The following is a 22646-nucleotide window of genomic DNA, read 5'->3' on the forward strand; positions in this document are numbered from 1 at the left end:
CCACTTAGTACCGCGTGACCCTACCAATTGCAGAACATTGATGAGTGGTCGATGAATCTGAATGCGATCTATATGTCTTGTGTGTGTATGTGTGAATTAAGCACTTGAATAATCTACAAGTTTTCTTGCTGTCCATGCAATTCAAAGAAAAAGAAACTGCATTAACTATTTTTGCTTCATAGTTCAATTACAAATATTGATCAGTTGCAATAGGATCAATAAAAAGGGTAGATATCCATCACTGGCAATGATTATTGTATATGGTATCTTGAGAGTACTTGTTAAGAGGTGGCTTGAATTCAGATTGAACAGTGCATGTGACGTAGGTTCGCTTGAGCGGAGGTTCACTCGGCTCGAGCGAAGTCAGATAGAGAGCTTCGCTCGACATTCGCTCGACACTCAGCTCGAGCGAATTCAAACAGAGAGCTTCGCTCAAGCATCGCTCGAATGTTGGCTTGAGCGAAGTGTGCAAAACCTACGCTTGCTCGACACTCGCTCGACGTTCGCTCGAGCCAATGTTCACAGAAGTGAATTCTCACTTTTCCTATAAATACCAAACGGCGCCTCCACTTTCATTAGACTTCAGAAATCATTTTTTATCTAGTTTTTAGTGTTTTCTTGAGAGAGAAGTTTAGAGTGAGTTTGAGAGATAACTTCCTTGTGAAGTTTTGTTGTATTCATCTGTACTCCATATTTGTTAATAGTGAAATCTCTGATACCGACCCCACCAGTGGACGTAGACTCACTTTGAGTCGAACCACTTAAATCTTGGTGTTCTTTCTGTGTGATTGTCATCAATTTCTTTTGTTTATTTCCGCTACTATACTTCGAGTTAGTCCTTAGATCTACAGTTATTCCCAACAAATTGGTATCAGAGCTTGGCTCAGGGTATCTGGAGGGATGGCTATGGCTAAGTTCGAAGAGGAGAAATTTGACGGTCAGAACAGTTTCAGTTTATGGCGCATCAAGATGAAGGCTTTACTGCGACAACAGGGCTTGTCAAAAGTATTAGAAGTGTCGGCATCTGACGATTCTCCGGCTCCTTCGAAAGAAGAAGAAGAAAAGGTACACAGTACTATTCTTTTGTCACTATCTGATGGAGTTTTAAGAGAGTTGCTGACGAGGAGACTGCAACTGGTCTTTGGTCGGCACTAGAGAATCTATACATGAAGAGATCTCTCACCAACCGTTTGTATTTGAAACAACGGTTATACACTTTCAAAATGAAGGAAGGTACTCTTATTTCTGAACACCTAGATGAATTTAATAAAATCATTATGGATCTGAGGAACATAGATATTAAGCTTGAAGAAGAAGATCAAGCGTTAATTATTTTATGTTCATTACCCACATCTTTTGAGAACTTTGTGAATTCCATGTTGTATGGTAGAAATTCAATTTCCTTGGTAGATGTAAAGTCTGCTTTGATTTCTAAGGAGTTGAAGAATAAATTGAGTGTGAAGAACACTAATGAACAAGCTAGTGGCTTGTTTGTTAAGGGGTCCTCAAGCAGGGGTAGATCGAATGACAGGGGTTCAGAGAAGAATAAGAGGAAATCCAGGGGCAGTTCACAAACAACGTTTAGTAAGAAAAACGTCAAATATCATTACTGCCATAAGTTTGGTCACTACAAGAATGAGTGTCCAAAATTGAAAAACAGAGAGGACGACACTAGTTCATCTAATGCCGTTAGTGTTGCTGATGATAGGTCTAACGACCTAGATCTTGTTCTAGCAATTAGCGACTCAAGTAGTCACTTTAGTGACAAGTGGGTCATGGACTCAGCTTGCACTTTCCATATATGTCCCAAGAGGGACTGGTTCACTAACTATGAATCGGTCAACAGAGGCTCCGTTTGTGTTAGGGAATGATATGGCTTGTAGAGTTGCTGGAATTGGTTCAGTCAGAATTAAGATGTTTGATGGAATTGTCCGGACATTGTCTAATGTTCGACACATTCCAGAGTTGAAAAAGAATCTTATTTCTTTAGGTACTCTTGATTCTCTGGACTACAAGTACACTGGTGAAGGTGGAACTATCAGAGTCAGTAAGGGCTCTATGGTTGTGATGAAAGGAGATAAGACAAATGGTCTTTATTTCCTTCAGGGCTCTATAGTGACAGGTGCAGTTGCAGTGTTTGTTTCAGATGATCCAGATTCAGATATCACCCGTTTGTGGCATATGCGTTTGGGTCATATGAGTGAGAAGGGGATGTCAATTTTGAGTAAGCAGGGTTTGCTATGTAATCAGAATATAGGGAAATTGGATTTCTGTGAACACTGTGTGTTTGGAAAATAGTGCAGGGTTCAGTTCTCTACAGGGGTTCACAGAACCAAAAGTTCTGTGGACTATATTCATTCTGATCTTTGGGCCCATCTTCCGTCCCGTCAAAAGGTGGAGCTCAGTATTTGCTTACGTTCATTGATGATTTCTCACGGAAGGTTTGAGTTTACTTTCTGAAGCAGAAAAGTGATGCATTTGTTAACTTCAAACAGTGAAAAGTTTTGATTGAAAATCAGACAGGCAAGAAAATCAAGCGACTTCGCACTGACAATGTATGGAGTTTGCGGAGGTGAGTTTGGTGAATTTTGTAGAAATGAGGTATTGCCAGACATCGTACAGTTAGACATACTCCACAGCAAAATGGGGTAGCTGAACGGATGAACAGGACTCTCTTGGAGAGAGCCCGCAGCATGCTTTCTAATGCAGGCTTGGCTAAGGATTTCTGGGCTGAAGCAATCAACACAGCCTGCTTCTTGTCAATCGTTCTCCAGCCACAACGATTGGTTTGAAGACTTCGAATGAGGTATGGTCTGATACTCCTGCTGATTATTCAAATTTGAAAGCTTTTGGTTGTCCTGCATATTTCCATGTTAATGATGGAAAACTTGAGCCAAGGGCTAAGAAGGACATATTCATCGGTATGCCAGTGGGGTGAAGGGATTCAGGTTGTGGTGTACTGATCCTAAATCACCCAAGTTTGTGATCAGTAGGGATGTCACTTTTGATAAAAAATCCATGCTTAGTCCGAGAAAGGAGATTACTGAGTCTACAAGACAAGAACAGGATGTTAGAAAGCAGGTGGAGTTTCAGGTGGAAGCACCACAAGGGCTGCCCAGTGGCGCCCAAGATCATGCTATTGTAGATGAGCATGATTCTGATTCGAGTAGCGGCGCACAAGGTGAGCAAGACTACAATATAGCGACTGGTAGACAGAGGAGGCATATTAGACCACCTCAGAGATATGCTGATGCAGATATGGTGATGTATGCTCTTACTACAGCAGATAATATTGTTGGTCAGGAGCCTTCTAGTTATTCAGAAGCTGTCAAGAGCGCAGAATCTGCACAGTGGTGCGCAGCTATGACTGAAGAGATTGAGTCTCTTCACAAAAAACCAAACATGGATTTGGTTCTGTTGCCAAAGAAGGTGAAGACTGTTGGCTGCAAATGGGTCTTCAAAAGAAAAGAGGGAATCCAGGGTGATACAGATGCAAGATACAAGGCACGCTTAGTTGCTAAGGGCTTCAGTCAGAGAGAAGGCATCGACTTCAATGAAGTATTCTCTCCAGTGGTGAAACACAGTTCGATCAGATTGCTACTTGCTATAGTAGCATTGTATGACTTAGAGCTGCATCAACTTGATGTTAAAACAGTATTCCTACATGGTGAGCTTGAAGAGACCATTTATATGCATCAGCCAGAGGGATTCATTGTTGAAAACAAGGAAGATCATGTGTGCAGATTGAAGAAATCTTTATATAGTTTGAAGCAGTCACCAAGACAATGGTATAAGCGGTTTGATTCCTTTATGATTGATCATGGTTATTTGAGAAGTAACTATGATAGTTGTGTTTATCATAAGGAATTATTTGATAAGTCTTTCATTTATTTGCTATTATATGTTGATGATATGCTTATTGCTGCTAGAAGCATATCTGACATAGGTTTGTTAAAGACCCAACTTAGAAATGAGTTTGAAATGAAAGACTTAGGTGCTACGAAGAAGATTTTGGGAATGGAAATCTTCAGAGATAGGAAAGCTGGAAAGTTGTACTTGTCCCAGGGAAAGTACATTGAGAAAGTACTTCAGAGATTTGGGATGTTTGATTCCAACCAGTAAGTATACCACTTGCTATGCATTTTAAGCTTTCAGCTAGCCTATCTCCTCAGACAGATGAAGAGGAACTGTTCATGGCTAGTGTTCCTTATTCAAGTGCAGTTGGCAGCATCATGTATGCAATGGTTTGCACTCGCCCAGACATTTCACAGGCCGTGAGCGTAGTTAGCAGGTATATGGCTAATCCGGGTAAGACTCATTGGCAGGCTGTGAAATGGATACTCAGGTATCTGAGGGGAACCCTGAACTTTGGGTTAATATTTGATAGAGATGTCGATCTCAGTTCCAAAGTTACTGGTTTTGTTGATTCTGATTATGCTGGAGACTTAGATAAGAGAAGATCATTGACAGGTTATGTTTTCACTCTGTGTGGGTCAGCTATTAGTTGGAAAGCAACACTGCAATCCACTGTTGCTTTATCAACTATCGAGGCAGAGTACATGGCAGCAGTAGAGGCTGTTAAGGAGGCCATTTGGTTGAAAGGCTTGGTCAATGATTTGGTTTCCAGCAAGATGGGATCTCAGTATTCTGTGACAGTCAGAGTGCAATACATTTGACCAAAAATCAAATGTATCATGAGAGAACGAAACACATTGATGTCAGGTACCATTTTTCAGAGAGATTGTTATAGAGGGTGCTATACAGATTCTGAAGATTGCTACTACAAGAATCCAGCAGATATGATGACTAAGCCAGTTGCAGTATACAAGTTCAAACTTTGTTGGACTTGATTGATGTTCGCATTTTGTTATTCCGTAAGGGATTTGATGGTGGGGATTGGTTTTGTGGTCGGAGGTTTTTTGTGTTGAAATTGGCAGAGTTCAAGCCAAGGTGGAGATTTGTTAAGAGGTGGCTTGAATTCAGATTGAACAGTGCATGTGTCGTAGGTTCGCTCGAGCGGAGGTTCACTCGGCTCGAGCGAAGTCAGACAGAGAGCTTCGTTCGACATTCGCTCGACACTCAGCTTGAGCGAATTCAGACAGAGAGTTTCGCTCAAGCATCGCTCGAATGTTGGCTTGAGCGAAGTGTGCAAAACCTACGCTCGCTCGACACTCGCTCGACGTTCGCTCGAGCCAATGTTCACAAAAGTGAATTCTCACTTTTCCTATAAATACCAAACGGCGCCTCCACTTTCATTAGACTTCAGAAATCATTTTTTATCTAGTTTTTAGTGTTTTCTTGAGAGAGAAGTTTAGAGTGAGTTTGAGAGATAACTTCCTTGTGAAGTTTTGTTGTATTCATCTGTACTCCATATTTGTTGATAGTGAAATCTCTGATACCGACCCCACCAGTGGACGTAGACTCACTTTGAGTCGAACTACTTAAATCTTGATGTTCTTTCAGTGTGATTGTCATCAATTTCTTTTGTTTATTTCCGCTACTATATTTCGAGTTAGTCTTAGATCTACAGTTATTCCCAACAGTACTAGCCAGCATTTATTATTGATAAAACTGTTAATTCAGGTTGGATTTTTTTTTTACTCGGTCCAGAATCTAAATAATCGGATTTTGATTATCGGTTATGGCTCGAAACAAATCCAAACCGATATCTGCATAATAAAATTCGGGTACATCCAGTTCAGATACCAGATTTTAAACTCGGAACTCAAGTTTAAACTCAATACTTGGGCTTTTTTCTTTTAATCGGGATTCAACTTTACAGATTTCCATAACAAACCAATTTTCACTACTTCACTCTCTTAACTGCTACAGTCATATTAATTCCCAAACGTCACTACTTTCAAAAATTCAAAATAAATACACATGAAGAGATTCTATTGTTTCACACGCAAATTTCAATGCTTATCTATAACTGTACCCTTTTGTTTGGCACCCACTTTTTGGATTCCTCACATTTTGTCTTTATCTATATCTTTTTGTCTTTGTTAAATTGTTCCCCTTTTTTTTTTTTCCCTTCTTAACGTAGTCTTCGTTGTTGCCTTTTTGTTCTTTCGAAGATGAGAATGACAATCATAATAGCAGTCCTAACGAAAGAAGAGTGAGATTATTAATTAAAATTTGATGAAATGAGATGACTTCATCTCACTTTTATATCCAATTAAACCGCTAAGATTATGAGAATTCCTATTCACTGCCATTGTAGTACCAGTACGTGAGCATACAATTGCAGAAAATTGATGAATGGTCGATGAATCTGAATGCGATCTATATGTCATGTGTGTGCATGTGTGAATTAAGCACATGAATAATCTACAAGTTTTCTGGCTGACCATGCATGAACTTAATTCAAAGAAAAAGGCATTGCATTAATTAGTTTTGTTTCATATTTCAAACACAGATATCAGTTGCTATAGGATCAATAAAAAAGGTAGATATCCATCACTGGCAACTTTTATTGTACATGGACCCTTGAGAGTACTACTAGCTAGCATTTATTATTGATGCCAAATTATAACCATCAGTTTGTACCTTGGTCAAGTATGCATTTATCATCAGTATCCTTAACCTTAAGCAACCTGCAAGCAAGTTCTCACCATAATTAATTTGTAATATTCTAGGTTTGATCTCAGAGTTGTTCTTGGATTTAAAATATAAATTAAATAATTAAATTTTACCAACTTTATTTTTGTAATATATTTTTGTGAACCTAGCTAGCACTTCTCATCTTTCACAAAAGATCTCATTCAAGTAAAGTCACAAACTGATATATATAGTTCAATACATCATATTGTAAAGTCTTTTTTATTATAAAACAGATTTAATATATCACCACATCAGTTTCTAAACTTTATTTTTGTGATATCTTTTTCTAAACCTAACATTTCTTTTTCAGGATAAAATAGATCTAAATTAGTAGACCATTTTTTCTTACAAGTAGTACCGTTACGTGCATGTAAATATGTGAGACCAGCTAGATATATAAATGCTAAAGTCACTTTTCAAAATTTCCAAAATTCCTCATAACTTTATTCACAAACATTACTCAAACATAAAACACTTTTCATTTTTAATTTAAAATTTTTGACCATTTTCATCTAATAATTATTCAAAGACAAAAATTAATACAAATTTTACAAATGTTAAAAAAATGTTAAAAAGGTTTATTTTAAACAATTTTTTAATTTTATCTATTCACTTTGACAAGCTTCAATATAATACTTATATTAAAAAAATATTTTTATTCAACTTTTTCTCCCTACTTTTCCAAAATTGAATAAAACATTTCATTCAAATTATTTTATTACTATTTACAAAATTTGAGATACTTTGATAATATCTTAAGCACCCAAACTTATCCTAAGCCAAAATCAAGCCCCATCCCAGTTTCCTACTGCAAGGTCTTATTATTCCTCTAAGTGGTCACAAAAGTAACTGTGTGTCCTCTTTATTCGCTCTTTCATTTAGAAGTGTTTGTGTGCAAATGGCAGGTGACATTTGCTTTAAGATTAGGGTTGTAATCTAAAAGAGCCGAGCTGGTTTTTGGATTGTTGAGCTTAGCTCGACTCAAAAAATCTCGAGATCAGCCTCAAAACTCGAGCTTGAGCTTAAGGCTGATCTCGAGATTTTTTTTCCAATTTTTGTTCGAGCTTGGCTCGATAAGCTAAGTTTTTAACTTGAGCTCGATTAAAAAACGAGCTCGAGTTGAGTCTAGTTTAGCTGAGCCGAACCGAGTAGAGCGAGAGTTTATTTTTTAATTTTGAATAAAATTCAATAATTAAGAAAATAGATAAATAATAAATAAAAATTTTAAAACTAACAAGTATACCCATCATTGAATTAGAAAATTGTAAAAAGTGATAAATAATTAGTATTTAAGTAGTTCATATTTATTCATAATAACCATATATTATAGGCCCACATAAATTATCAATACATATAGATAATATGATAATATATATCAACATTTCATATATGGTTTCTTACATACTAGTATATGAAATTATTAAATCTTACTAACTAACTATTGTATAAATTATAAAATAGCTATAAAGTACATTCAATATATACGCATAATTAATTAGGTTATATATTATATGTTTAATTATAAAAGGTGTTATGCTTATATTATTAATCAATATATATGTATGTATGTATATATACACATTTATCAATGTATGAATGAGATTTCATCGAGTAGAGCTAACGAATCGACTCTAGTATAAACGAGAAGGCATTAAATGAGCTTAGTCGAGTTGAGTCGAGTTTAGCCATACATGTGTCGTTTACTAATCAAGCGGGGATTTATTGTCACGGGCGAGTTTTTTTTTTTTTTTTTTTTTTTCACGAGTTAAGTTCAATTTGAATTTCACCAAGCGAGTATCGAGCAGGCTAGTGAACGGGCTGGTTCATTTAGAGCTGTTGAACCTAAGGTTTCAAGATTCATATAATTAAGATTTTGATGATAACAAATGAATTCAAGCATAAAGGAATCTCAAGCTTAAATTGTCTATACAATGGAGTCTAGCACATCAACAAATCAAGCATGAGCAAGAAAGGGAACAAGCTTACAATAAAGTTCTTAAAGTAATTTTGTACGTCTCTTGATAAAATTAGAAATTGGATTAAGGCTCAAAATTAATATTTTCTCATAAAGCATCAAATTGCATTTTCTACATGTACATTACATATTTGAAAATTAATGTTTGAATTTTGAATTTTTGAAGGATGATTGATTTTCATTTTTCACATGTGCATGACATGATTAAAAGTTTAGATTTTAAAAATTTGAAAGATGATTGTTTGTCATCTTTCACATGTGCATGTTTTGTTTGAAAATTTCAAAAGTGATTGATGTTCTCTTTGATATATGCAAAAGGTAGATGATTTTGTTTGAAAATTTTGAAAAGTAAATAGTGCTCTTTTTGTCATATGGGAAAAGTAAAAGATTAAGTTTGAAAAATTTGAAAAGTGATTGATGCTCTTTTTGACATATGCAAAAGGTAGATGATTTTGTTTGAAAATTTGAAAATTAAATCATGCTCATTTTGTCATATGGGAAAAGTAAAAGATTATGTTTGAAAATTTTGAAAAGTGAATGATGTTGTCTTTGACAATTGCGCAAATGAGAAAGTTTTATTTGAAAATTTTGAAAAGTGAGTGGTGCTAATTTTTTATATGTGAATCTTTTTAAATTTGAAAATGAAGTCTCATATGCCTATAAATAGCTTAATTGAGTCCTTCAAATTTACAACATAAGAATACAACAAGAAGAGCATACACACATCATTTACAACATCCATTCAAAACTTTTAATATCTCTTTTCTAAGCATTGAGCCTTAACCCTTGTTCATTTTGAGAGATATATGGTTTACGTTGTATTGTTCTTATTCCACTAATTGAAGAGTGTTTTTTTGATAACTTACCCAATATTAGCTCTTGTATATGTAAAAGGATGTGTATGACCCTTGTGTGTGTAGAAGGGGTTCCACACAGGGAATAGTTGAATACCAAGTGTAAGGTGATTGCAAGTATAGATAGTGTTCTACACGGATTCTTTGTAGTGGTACTACTCAAAAGTGTAATAGGTTTCTATCTCCACCAGAAGGAGGTTAAATAGTGAATTTGAAAATTCTCAAGGGGTTGCTCGAGGCGAGGACGTAGGCAGTAAGGCTGAATCTCGTTAAAATATTGAGTTTGCTTCCTCTTACCCTTACCCTTTATAATTATTGTTAATTCGTATTTTGTTCATATTTTATATTGTATATTTGGTTTATAATTGCGGATTTTTTTCCAACCCAATTCACCCCCTGTTGTGTTAATCATCTGGACAACAACAACCCTATTTAAGACCCTCAGTTCTTATTCAACTAGACTTGATAGGCAATAAAATTGAAAATGAATCAGTAGTTGCACAATAATGTTGGTTGTGGACAACATTTATCATTAGACAAGTCAATGTCATTCGATTTTATATGCGAGTAGAAAACTCAGATACGTTCGTAATGTCTCTGAGATTGCAATATATGCAATAAATGAGTCAGAAATAAACCTAAAAGCTGAATATTAAAAATAGAATGTTATATTGAATACAGGCTCTCTTTTAGAGTTAAGCAAGCATATAACAAAAATGTATTCAACAACCAGCAAAGACAAATGATAGGGAGGAAAAAAAATGGATAATTATAAAATTCTCACTATTCCCCAGAACTTATTTGTTTAGGGTTGAAACTGCCTTGTGAAGGGATTCTGTGTTCCGCCTAACAGCTTGCCATACGGTCCACAAAATAACTTGAAGATTGACTCGTAGATGGGATTGAAGGCTGCCGCGATCTTGGATACCCTAGAGGTGGATTGTTAATTGCAGTATAGGGCAAAGGACTAACACTGCAGATCTTGGATACCCTAGAGGTGGATTGTTAATTGCAGTACATGGGAAAGGACTAACACTGCTAACTCTTAATTAGAGCCAATTTGGTTCACACAGAATGGAGTGCAGAGTGAACACCTATTCTGACTCCTACCTTAAGAACGAGAGTTGTGTTTGTAATGGGCTTCTTCATTTTTTCAACTTTCAATTGAGGTTTGGTATGGTTGGTATGGTAGGAATGCAAGTGGAATTGGATTAACTTCTGCCAGGCCTTCAAGCTGGCAAACTAAACCTAGAACTCCCACAAGTCAAGGCACTTATACTTTGTAACAATCAGAGAAGACACTTGTTTGGTGATGCCATTCTCTACGTACATTGGAAGACATTCTCTCTTGAAAGATCAAAAATTTTCCAAACAATGATCCATGAAAACATTCATGTACCAATTAACTAGTTAAACTTTTCAACATAAGCTACATAATAAAGACCAAAAAACAAGTGAGGAGTCGTCTCACTTACCATCAATATAATTCCATTTATGTATGATTTGATTTCGATCGTCTACAAGTACAATTGTCCTTAACCCGCACTACAAGATTGATAGAATGGTACATGGGTTGGGAGGTAATAATGGGAAATTATGGGTGGATCAACTTGTGTTGAATGTTAAGGACATTCTTAGTAGGTTGTATGATAAGTTTACCTCATTCAATGGGGTTAGTACCGAGGTTCCATCATCTACCACTACTCCACCTCCTACCGACGCTAGGAAGACAAGAAAGCATAAGTGGGGTATGGGGTTTGGTGATACACAAGAGCAGAAGAAGAATTTAGATGGTCAAGCAGAGTTGGAAAGACGTTTGTCGTTGGAGTTACTCTCCTATATGGAATAGCTTGATATTTTGGTTTGGTTGAAGATAAATGTAGTCAAATATCCTATCACTGAGGAGACAGATCGTAGTGTTTGGTCATCTCTATTTCTACAACAGCCTCAGAGTCTCGTTTTAGCACCAGGGGTGCATGTTGGATACCTTTAGGAGTTCATTGTCTCCTACCATTGTAGAGACTTTGATTTGAACTCAGAACTGGATTGAAATGAAGCCGATTCAAGTTCGGGAGGTGGCGGATTATGTGGATTACTACAAGGAGGAGGCGAGTAAGATGGAAGCGATAATTACTCTTAATTAATTCTTTGTTGCAAGTTATTTTATGTTTCATATTTGAAATTAATTTTGATTTCAATTGATATGGGTTCAAATTCGGGAAAACAAAACTCAATCGCAATCTACTTCGGGCGTGCATTGATACACATATAGTTTGTTAATTCATTCCTTATAGTTGAGAAAGGGGTTAGGGTTTGAGTACAAGTCGATACAGTTGAGAAAGAGGTTAGGGTTTGAGTACAAGTCGATATATGCATGTAGGAATGATTTTGTGTTGTTTTGGAAGGAAAATGACGAAAAACAAACTTGTCCTGTATGTGGAGAGTCGAGTTGAAAGGGTAAGAAAAATATGTTGGTAAAAATTTTGCGTTATTTTTCGCTCAAACCAAGATTGCAAAGGCTATATATGTGTAGCAAAACAACTCAAGATATGAGGTGGCACGAGGAGAAATGAGTTAAAGATGACAAATACATGAGGCAACCAGCTGGCTTAGATGTGTGGCAATATTTTTATGCGTGGCAATGAAGCTCGTAACATGCATCTAAGACTAACAATAGATGGATTCAAATCGTTTGGTAATATAAGTACAAGTTATAGCACGTGGCCTATAGTGTTGATTCCATATAACTTCCACCATGGAAGTGCATGCCGCATGCATGTTTTACAATGACAGTGGATGAGAGGATGGACTTTTGCAAATGGTTGCAAGGTGTAAAGTTGTCAAATGGTTATACTTCAAATCTCGATAGATGCATGAGCCCTGATGAATGGAAAATAAGTGGAATGAAAAGTCATGATTGTCACGTATTTTTGCAGAAATTGTTACCGGTAGGAATTCGTTGGAAACTGACTTCTAATGTACGTATCCTCATAACTGAAATATGCATGTGTTTCAGGGATTTGTGTTCTCGGATAGTAAATCGAGATGTGTTGCTGAAGATGGAAGACGACATTGCAATAATACTATGTAAATTCAAGCAGATCTTTCCACCATTAATTTTTAGCGTAATGGTCCATTTAGCAATGCACTTGACTCGAGAGGTACTGTTACATGGACCGATGCAGTTTCGTTGGATGTATCCAGTTAAGAGATTTTTAGGTAGACTAAAGTGCACTGTTGGGAATAAAGCCCGAGCCAAGGGTTCAAAAGTAGAGGTTTATATACACAATGAATGGTTGACATTTTGCTCTCTCTATATCTCTGTGTGGTTGAGACATGCTTTAATCGTGAAGAGCGGAATGTTGATTTTGCTGCCCCTTGCATTCATGAGCTATCTGTGTTTTCCCAAAATGTATGGCCTTTGGGTGCACAAATGGGGTACGACTTAATTGGTGGAGAGTTAGGAAAAACTCGATGGTGCGTGTTGAATAATTGTCGTGAAATTGATGACTATCTCAGGTATGTCGACCCATAGTTAGAATAATTCTAATTAATATGTATTCTATTAAAGTACTACTATATCAAATGTGTTCAAATATTCTATTCTTTTTACTTCTATACAATGAGCACATGGACAAACTTAAGACATAAGGTGTAGATAATATAGAGGCGAGACACGAAGAAGAAATTCCAGGATGGTTTGAACAAACTGTATGGATTTAAATGTCTTATATATTAGAATATTTGTAAACCATTTTAATTTATAGTAACTTTGTATAATTTCACTTGATAGATTTTGGAACAATATGCTCATGATCTAGAATTAGATTCTTTTGAATTGCATGCCTTGGCGTGTGGTACTTCAAACAGAGCACGTTGATACATTGCATGCACGATTTGAGGTTATAGGTTCCATACTATGGACCATGAACGTAATCGAAAGATGCAAAACTGTGGTGTTTTGGTCCAGGAAAGTAATGGAATAAAGGATATTGACTACTATGGTGTCATACGTGACATTATCGGACTAAAATACTTGGGCGAGAATGTGTCATATGTATTTAAATGTGATTGGTGGGATCTAGGCAGTGGCCAGGTATCAATACATAAGGAGAGTCACTTTATGAGTGTCAATACTGCATGTAAATGGTACAAAGATGATCTGTTAGTATAGGCTTGTCAAGCGACCAAAGTCTGTTACTTGATTGATCCAACGAAAAGGGCCGATGAAGCTAGTAGAGAGATAACTTGGTAAGCCGTACAAAAGTTTGTTCCTCAGAATATTTATGATGCAGGATTGGTAGTGGATCACAATTATAGTGGAGATGAAGATAACACTCCAATTATATAGGCTTACCAGGAAGATGGCGAGCTCGCACCAATGTCACTTAGCATTGCTCCATATCCTTGTTGTAATCATCACCATCAGCCTCTGTCTATGCATTTGCATTGATGTCTTCTTCTTCATACGGAGGCTTGAATATTAGATATAGTTCAACGTGTAGAATCCAATCTGTATAACTTTAACCTTGGTCAATAACATTGACAAAGAGATGCTCACCCACCAAATCTATCTTATAAGAATGCAAACTCTTTCATTTTTGACACAGGCAAAAATTTAGTATCAATTGTACTGCGTGCGAACACAAAGAATTTCTTAACACCTTTAGCATATATGTTTTAATTTGTACCCAATCGATCTCTAACTCACATCCAACTCTTTTTCATGTCGAAAACCCTATTACAAGTAGTCGAATGCGTGTTAACAAGCAAGCATGTACTCATCCGTTATGTAATTTCTATGTTTCACTGGGTAGTTGGTCTTATCCAATTCGAGATTGTAATATCTTACTTACTATTCTCTTAACTATTATTTGTCAAGTTGAACGAAATTTCGGTAACATCTCCCCATAGTTCTCTAAATATGCTCATTTGGTTGGGTGAATCGACAAATATCATATCTACACCATCAACTCAACTGCATATCAGAAGAACAACACGAGATGATTATGCCAAAATCACAATGTTGAACGGGAACAAACACAGTTGATAAGTTTGAGACAATGATCTTAGAACTTCCAAACTGACCACTTTGGACAATTCAAGAATTCTCAACCAACGTGGATTAACGTGGATTGATAACTCCTGAACAGGTCTAAGGTTTTCCACTCTCACCATATTTTACATTTGAACTATATATTGTCTGTTCAAACGAGTTCTAAATGTACATTGGTACATTACTTTTTTTTTTTTTTTTTTTTTTTTTTTTTTTTTTTTGATAAACATGACAATTCATTCATAATCTGAAAAACAATTACATAACTGCATGATCAAACCACATAGCATGACTAGCAAACTCAGGGACATTACCCACCACATTTGAATATCCAACACATTCCATGCATATCTAGCCAAAGTATGAGCCATTCCATTACCCTCTCAATTTACATGTTCCATTCTCACTTCTTGGAAAAGGCTCAATAGACCCTTCACTTCCATAATCAAATTGCCATCAGCTAAAGAAGACTCCTGTGCATCTTGCAGTTCTTGAACCACCACCAACAATTAGATTCTACTATGAGTTTAGGAATAGCCAATGGAAGACACAGTTGTAGTCCCTTAAAAATGGCAAATAACTCAATGATAGTCGGGTCATTCATTGCATTTCCAAACAAGCTACAAAAAAAAAAAAAAAAAAAAAAAAAAAAAAAAAAAAAAAAAAAAAAAAAAAAAAAAAAAAAAAAAAAAAAAAGCTGCACAATGATATTCCACTAGATCTCAATACAATAAAAGACAAACAAAAAGTGAAGTCCGCTCACTGCCACTCAGCATTTTCATTTTCCATCTTTTTTTTTTTTTTAAATTATATGTCTTATGAACATAGCTGAACTTTTTTTTCATCCCCCATGTCATCATTTTGCTCATTTTTTTTTTTTTTTTTTTTTTTTTTTTTTTTTTTTTTTTTTTATCACCTATTGATCAATTTCAAGTTTTTTCATTTTTTTTCAGTAGAATCTTTTCTGTATCATTTTCTTTAGATGCTCGTTTTAGATTGCTATTTTATTAGAGTTAATATATTTTGTCTTTTTACAATAGACTATCAGTTGTTTAGTCTTTCTTTATTTATTTATGCTAATAATCATTCATATAGATTATGTCGTTCTATTCATTGCTTTACATTTTTTTATGATCTTCAAGCTAGATTGCAAACTTTTTGGAATTTTATTTTTTTTTTTTTTTTTTTTAATTTTTTTTAGCATAATGCATATTAAAGAGTGTATCTTACCAATCCACTCTGATTTGGACACATAACTTTTTCAATCCAAATAGTTGACATGGCTAACACTAGTGATATGCTGTCTGTGAATGAAAATGAGGGGGATATTTGTCCTACTATGGATCTTTTTCTGCGTGATGTTTTCAAGTCTCCATGTAGTTGGGATCGCGATCATGCGGCGATGGTTTATAAAGTGCTTGATATGGAATGCTGTCTGAAACCAGTCTCACGAGATGAGCCATTGGATCCTGTCTCTTATGGTACCGGTGGGGAAAGGGAGGAGAATGTCTTCGGGTTGGCCAAACAAAAGGGTTATGAGTCTGATAAGGTGCAAGCCTCAGGCTTAAACATCGAAAGGAAAAATTTTGTTGTTCAACAATCTTAGCACCTGTCAACCCGGTCAACTAAACTTAATCTATAACAGAGTCCATCATTGCATGGAACATAAAGGGGTTGGGTAGTTCTCGTTGTGTTTTGCGTAGTATGATTCGGAAAAATAATGGTGCCATTGTGGCTCTCATGGAGCCTTTTGCAAGAGAGGAAAAGCTTCAGCGGTTAGCTAGTTCTTTCAGCTTTGATGGTTTTCATTGTAATGAGGAAGTAGGGGGAAAATTTGAATCTTGTGGCGAGCTCCGTATGAGTTTAAGGTAGTTAGTGCTTCAAATCATGTGGTAACGGGATGGTTCCTGCTAGAGGGTAACGTACTCTCGCATCCTTCATCTATGCGAAGTGCAATCTGCTGGATCGAAGAAGTCTATGGGAGAGTCTGATGGCTTGTCAATCCAATGGGCATCCGTGGATTGTTATGGGCAAGTTCAACATTATTCGGGAGGATTGGGAACGTGTGGGTGGATGCCCCTGAAATGTCCAAGCTATGGATTACTTTAATGAGTGTATTGATGCTTGCGGTCTAGTTGAACTCAATTACCATGGCAATCCTCTGTCTTGGTGCAATGGGCAGGAGGGGACTGCTAGAAAGTGGGCGAGACTTGATTGAGTTCTGATGAATTTGGTTTTTTCAGAACAGTTTAATATGGCAAAATTTGAGTATCTTAAATGGAAATCTTCGGATCATAGTCCAATGGTGGTGAGATTATCACGTATTAATTTGAGGTATGGCCTATATCCTTTTCGATTCAAACAAATGTGGTGCTCACATGAATCATTTTATAGTTTGGTAAAGGAGATATTGGGGTGGCCTACATCGGGATCGGGTTTGATTAAACTGGCGGCATAACTGAAGAGTCTTAAGTTGGAGTTGCGTAGTTGGAATAAAAATGTATTTGGACGAATCGATACCAACTTACGGGAGCTTGAAGCGAGGCTTGATGTACTGGAAGCCCAACTTCAATCTACATATTCGGAAGACACGGAAGCATATACCTAGTTACTAAATTGGAGATTGATTTTTGGGAAAAAAAGGAGGAGACACGAATCGCTCAGTTAGCTAAGAAGAAGTGGCTGAAGGAGGGAGATCAAAATTCCAAGTTCTTTCATGCAGTTGTTTCTCAGCGGAGGCGTGGAGCGGTCATTTCTCATATGCGGATGGAGGATGGTATGATACTAGATTCCCCGGAGCAGGTGCACTTGGGGGCTATGAATCACTTCACTAAATTCCTTATCGAGATGCGCAGTATAGAGCTTGTGGATTTGTCTCAAGTTCTAGGTATGGAGATATCAGCAGTTGATAATTCAGAATTATGTTGTTTGCCATCAGAAGAAGAAGTGAAGAACACGATTTTTTCGATTCCACAGCACAAAAGTCCAGGTCCGGATGGGTATGGATCCTCTTTTTATATTTCTTGCTGGCATATTGTGAAGGATGAGGTAGTGGAGGTGGCAAGGGATTTTTTTGCAGGCTCTATGTTACCAAGGTTCTATACTTCATCATATATTGTGTTAATTCCAAAAGTGTCGGATCCTAAGAGTTTTGAAAAATTTAGGCCAATTAGCCTATGTTAAGTGGCGTATAAGGTTTTTTCGAAGATCCTTGTTAATCGTTTGAAGAGCCTCTTGCCTAGATTGATCTCGGTGGAATAGGGAGCTTTCATTCCGGGATGTAGTATTTTTTAGAACATCTACCTGGCTCAAGAGATGGTTCATGCTTTGTATGAAGAAACGGTGGGGGGAAATGTTATGGTAAAGCTTGATATGGTAAAGGCATACGACAAGGTGAATTGGGATTTTTTACTTAAGGTCCTTGGTAGTTTTGGTTTCTCATAACAATTTTGTAACATGATTAAGGAATGTGTTGTGTCCCCTTGGTATTCGGTGATGATGAATGGGTTGTATAAGGGTTTTTTCTAGCCTAAAAGAGGACTCCGGCAAGGGGACCCGCTCTTGCCATATTTATTTATTTTAATGCAAGAAGTTCATTCGCGGCTCCTTCAGAAAGAGTTTGAAGAGAGTCGTATTGGGAGGTTTTATCATCCTATAGGGGCCCCTTTGCTGTTGCATTTGTTATATGCAAATGATATTTTAATTTTCCTTAATGGTGAAAAGAGGTCGTTGCGAAGGCTGGGGAGCATTTTATCCCATTATGAAAACTAGTCTGGGCAGCAGGTTAGTAGGGAGAAGTCGTCTATCTCTATCTTGCCCAGGATTAGTGCAACATGGCAGCATGGGCAGGTGAGGTTAACAAGGTTTGCGCAAGGTCAATTTCTAGTTAAGTAACTGGGGTCCCGTTGGTATGTGGTCATTTGAAGGCAGTTCATCTGGACCAATTGATAGTGAAATTTTGGGTTAAGGTTGCAGGGTGGAAAGCGAGGTTCTTGTCCCAAGGGGGGCGGTTGATTTTGCTCAAGCATGTGTTGTCCAGTATGGCTTCACATTTATTGGCTGTCATGAATATCCCGAATATTGTTCTCAAAAAAATTAATTCTATCCTATCCGCTTTCTTTTGGGGAGAGAGAAATGGGAAAGTAAAAGTGAAGTGGTGTGCTTGGTCTCGGATAAGTAAGCCAATAGAAGAGGGTGGTTTGGGTTTGAGGGATTTTTCGGAAATATAGAAAGCAATGCACATGAAATTGGCATGGCATATTTTATCGATGGACTAGTTGTGGGCTCGGTTTATGGTGTCGAAGTACGGTAGAGGCCAACATACCTCTCTATTTGTAGCTAGACCGAATAGTTCGAGACTTTGGAAATCAATTGTGTTAGTACTACGAGATGTTTGTGAGGCCACCAAATTCAGAATTAAGGAGGGTAGAGCGTCTTTTTGGTTTGATAGTTGGTTTTCGCATGGACCTTTATGTAATATGATGGATGTGGTTTGCAGTCCTTCGTTGCAAATGAAGGAGGTCTAGGTCGATGAGACTTGGAATTTTGACATGCTCAAGAAATTAGTTGGTATGGACACTGCGAACGACATGATATGAGAGATTGGGGCAGGTAGACCTGGGAGTGATGTATTAATATGGAAGCCATGATGGATAGTTTACTACAACCAGTGCCTAGAATTTAGTTAGAGTGAAGGAAAGCAACCATGCTTGGATGGACTGGACATGGAGCAATTACTTGTCGAAGAAAATTTCAATATGCATGTGGCGGGCTCGATTTAATTGTTTAGCTACAGATACAAGAGTGCAATCACGTGGAGTGGCTATGGCATCCATGTGTGAGTGTTGTAGATTGACATAGACGGAATTGCTGGATCACGTTCTTGCTACTGGACAGGTTGCAGAACATGTATGGCGCAAAGCTTCCTTGGCTTTAGCCATTTCTTGTTTGCACTCTAGAACTTGGTGGCACCAAGTTGTGGCCTGGATGGTGTGTGAGAAAAATGAAACCAAAAGGGGTATTTTAATTGGTTTATTTCCGAGCATCCTGACTTGGTGTTTATGGAGAAGACGATGCCAATCTCCGATGGAGGCAGTTCAGTGGAATGCAATGGATATTTGGAGATCAATTCGGTCTTGTTTGGGAAATTGGTTAATCACGTGGATGATAAGAAGTTGTCTTAGATAGATAAGCAGATTTTGCATGTACTGGACATTAGAATTAACGTTTGTGCAAAGTTCAAACCGCAACAAGTAGCATGGATGAAGCCTCCTAGTGGTTGGTGGAAATTAAATGTGGACGGCAGTTGTCGTGGGAATCTAGGGAATTGTGGTGGGGGTGGAGTATTGCGAGATCATTGGGGACGGATTATGGCGGGTTTTTCTACGCCGTATGGTTTCAGCACCAACAATGAGGCTGAATTGAGAGCTTTACTTCAAGGAGTACGATTATGTAAAGAAATGGCCTGTCAACATGTTATCTTGGAATGTGATGCCAAGGTAGTGGTGGATTGGATGAAGAATAGGCGTTGTAACTTATGGTACCTTTGGGATTATTGGGATTCATTACTTTAGGACCTGGAGGGAGTTAGTTTCCAAGTGGTGCACCAATTTCGAGAGGGTAACCAAGCTGCAGATTATTTGGCAAGGAAAGGCGAAGAAGGGCTGAACTTGAGTTTTGTCTCAGAAAATTGTCTACCGAGGTTGTTGAGGGTATTTTGAGATTAGATGCGCTGGGTCTTCCGTCTATTCGGAGTTAGCCTTTTTGTGGAGTTTTATTTTTTCTGTATAGGGTGGTTTTGGTTTTTGGCTTTGCGCCGGGTTGGTTTTTATTGCCTATTTGTATATCCCTTGGCTGTTTTTTGTTAATACAGTTTTCCTCCGCCATAAGCGAATGTTTTAATAAATTGGGAGGGGTCACTCGTGGTCATGTGATCTCATCTCTTAAATTAAAAAAAAAAACCATATTAGGCAGCCCAAGGTATTTATCATAGTGTTGGAAAGTCCTAACATCCCATAAATTTAGCAACTCCCTCTGTTTCTAGCATCCACATTTTTGAAAAGAACACAACAGTTTTTTCCCAATTAACTTTTTGTCCAGATGCCTCTTCATACTTCTCAAGCACCCCTGGATATGTCTTGTAGATTGAACATCAGCTTTACAAAAGATAAGACTATCATCCGTAAACAACAAGTGACTTACCACTGGAGCCCCTCAGCATACCTTAACTCCCCTCACTACCTGTCTATTCTCTACATCCTTTAACAAAGTAGTGAGACCTTTAGTGCAAAAAAGGAAAAGGTAAGGGAAATAGGGTCCCCTTGCCTAATTCCCCTAGAAGGTATAATAGGCCCATGAGGTTCACCAGTTTAAGGGACATATAACCCTTTTCCCTACCTTTTACGCCTTAGATAATTGACCAGCTTATATGCCACTAGCACATTATCCGAAATCAGCCTAACCCCAACAAAAGCACACTGAGATTCTGAAATAACAGCAGATAGGTGAATTTTGAGCCTATTAACAATGACCTTAGAGACCAACTTATATACCACATTACAAAGACTGATTGGACGAAAATCAGAAACTAATTCACAATTTTTCTTCTTTGGAATGAGGCTTATAAACATATGATTAAGGTCTCTTGGAAAGTGACCAGAATTCAAAGTGTGCAAGACAGCAGAAGTCACAAAACTGCCTATAATGTGCCAATATTTTTGGAAAAAAATGGGGAAATACCATCAGTGCCTGGCGCCTTAGTAGGATGCATTTGCCGAAGAGCCACCTTTACTTCATCTGCAGTATAAGGCTTGGAAAAATCTGAATTGATCTTTATTGACACCTTTGGGACACACATACCATAACTTCCTCTTGATGCCTCTGTAAAGTAGAAGAAAATAGCTCTGAAAAAAATTCAACAATTAACCTGTCCCGTAAAGCTCCTTCCCTTACAACATCCCCTTCATCCTTCAAACCTTTAATTAAATTTCTTTTTCTTCGACCATGAGCTTGAGGATGAAAAAATCGAGTATTTTGATCTCCTTCTTGAAGCCACTTGATTCGAGATCATTGCCTCCACATCACTTCCTCTCTCTCAAGCCATAACTGCACCTCTTGTCTAGCTTTAGTCACCCCCAAGCCATCATGTTGCAAGGAGTCTCTATCTTGAGCTTGTTGTAAATTCCTTCTAGCCACATCCAGCTTTCTGAACACATTCCCAAATGAGTTTTTGTTCCACTCAGACAAATCATACCCACACCTTTTCAACAATCCCATATCACCCTCCATGCTACCCCTACCCTTACCATGACTCCACACACGATCAATAATCTGAGAACAATGCTCTTCACCTACCCACATTGCCTCAAACCAAAACTGTTTTGGCTTCCTTCCCCTAGCTACCTCCTCTTCAGTATCAAACCACATAGGTAAGTGGTCTGAATGAGCAGTAGCACCATGTTTGACCACAAACTGAGGAAACAAAGTATACAATTGATTATTCCCTAAGTATCTATCCAACCTCTCAGAAATAGATCTAGTACCCTCTCTACCATTCCACCATGTAAATTTTGGACCTTTGAATCCCAAATCTCGCAAAGAACAATCTAGAAAGACATTCTTAAAAGGCATCCATTTGAGATTCAGAGCGAAGTCTTCCCCTTTTTTTTCATTGGAATGCAAATTTCATTAAAATCACCCCTTACAAGCCAAGGACAATCAACACCAGAATTAATCCGTCTAATTAAATTCCAAGTCACATTTCTATTAGCCACTTCCGGGTTTCCGTAAACACCTGTGAACTTCCATTCTAACCTATTCCCTTCCTTAATGAAAGCATCAATATGATTCTTAGAAAAGGACTGAATGCTAACACACGCATCCCCTTTCCACAATAAAGCCAATCCCCCACTTCTTCCAACACAATCAACCGTAAAACAGTGAGTAAATTGCAATTTATACTTACAAATTTCCATTGCACGCGCCTTTAGCTTGGTCTCCTGAAGAAAGAGCAAACTAGGATGTGATCAAGTCACGTAAAGCTTGAATTCCCTGTGGGTTTCCAAGCCCACGGGAATTCCAACATAGCGTTTTCATGGCTGACAACAGGGCTAGACTTTAGCCTCTGCCAATACTCTCAATCTGGACCTCGTGGAGTTGT

At 37.5% G+C, this 22646-nt stretch overlaps 1 long non-coding RNA gene across 1 annotated transcript; it reads right to left on the reverse strand.

The window, feature by feature from the left end:
- Positions 1–182: 182 nt before the first annotated feature.
- LOC121245592 lies at positions 183–5596 on the reverse strand. The gene is made up of 2 exons (XR_005936863.1): positions 5547–5596; positions 183–267 (listed from the first exon to the last, which is right to left on the reverse strand). It is a non-coding gene; the product is annotated as an uncharacterized LOC121245592 (long non-coding RNA).
- Between the last annotated feature and the right edge of the window lie 17050 nt (positions 5597–22646).

The sequence above is a fragment of the Juglans microcarpa x Juglans regia genome, unplaced genomic scaffold (genome assembly GCF_004785595.1).
Source record: "Juglans microcarpa x Juglans regia isolate MS1-56 unplaced genomic scaffold, Jm3101_v1.0 JmScfU0074, whole genome shotgun sequence".
NCBI lineage: Eukaryota > Viridiplantae > Streptophyta > Magnoliopsida > Fagales > Juglandaceae > Juglans > Juglans microcarpa x Juglans regia.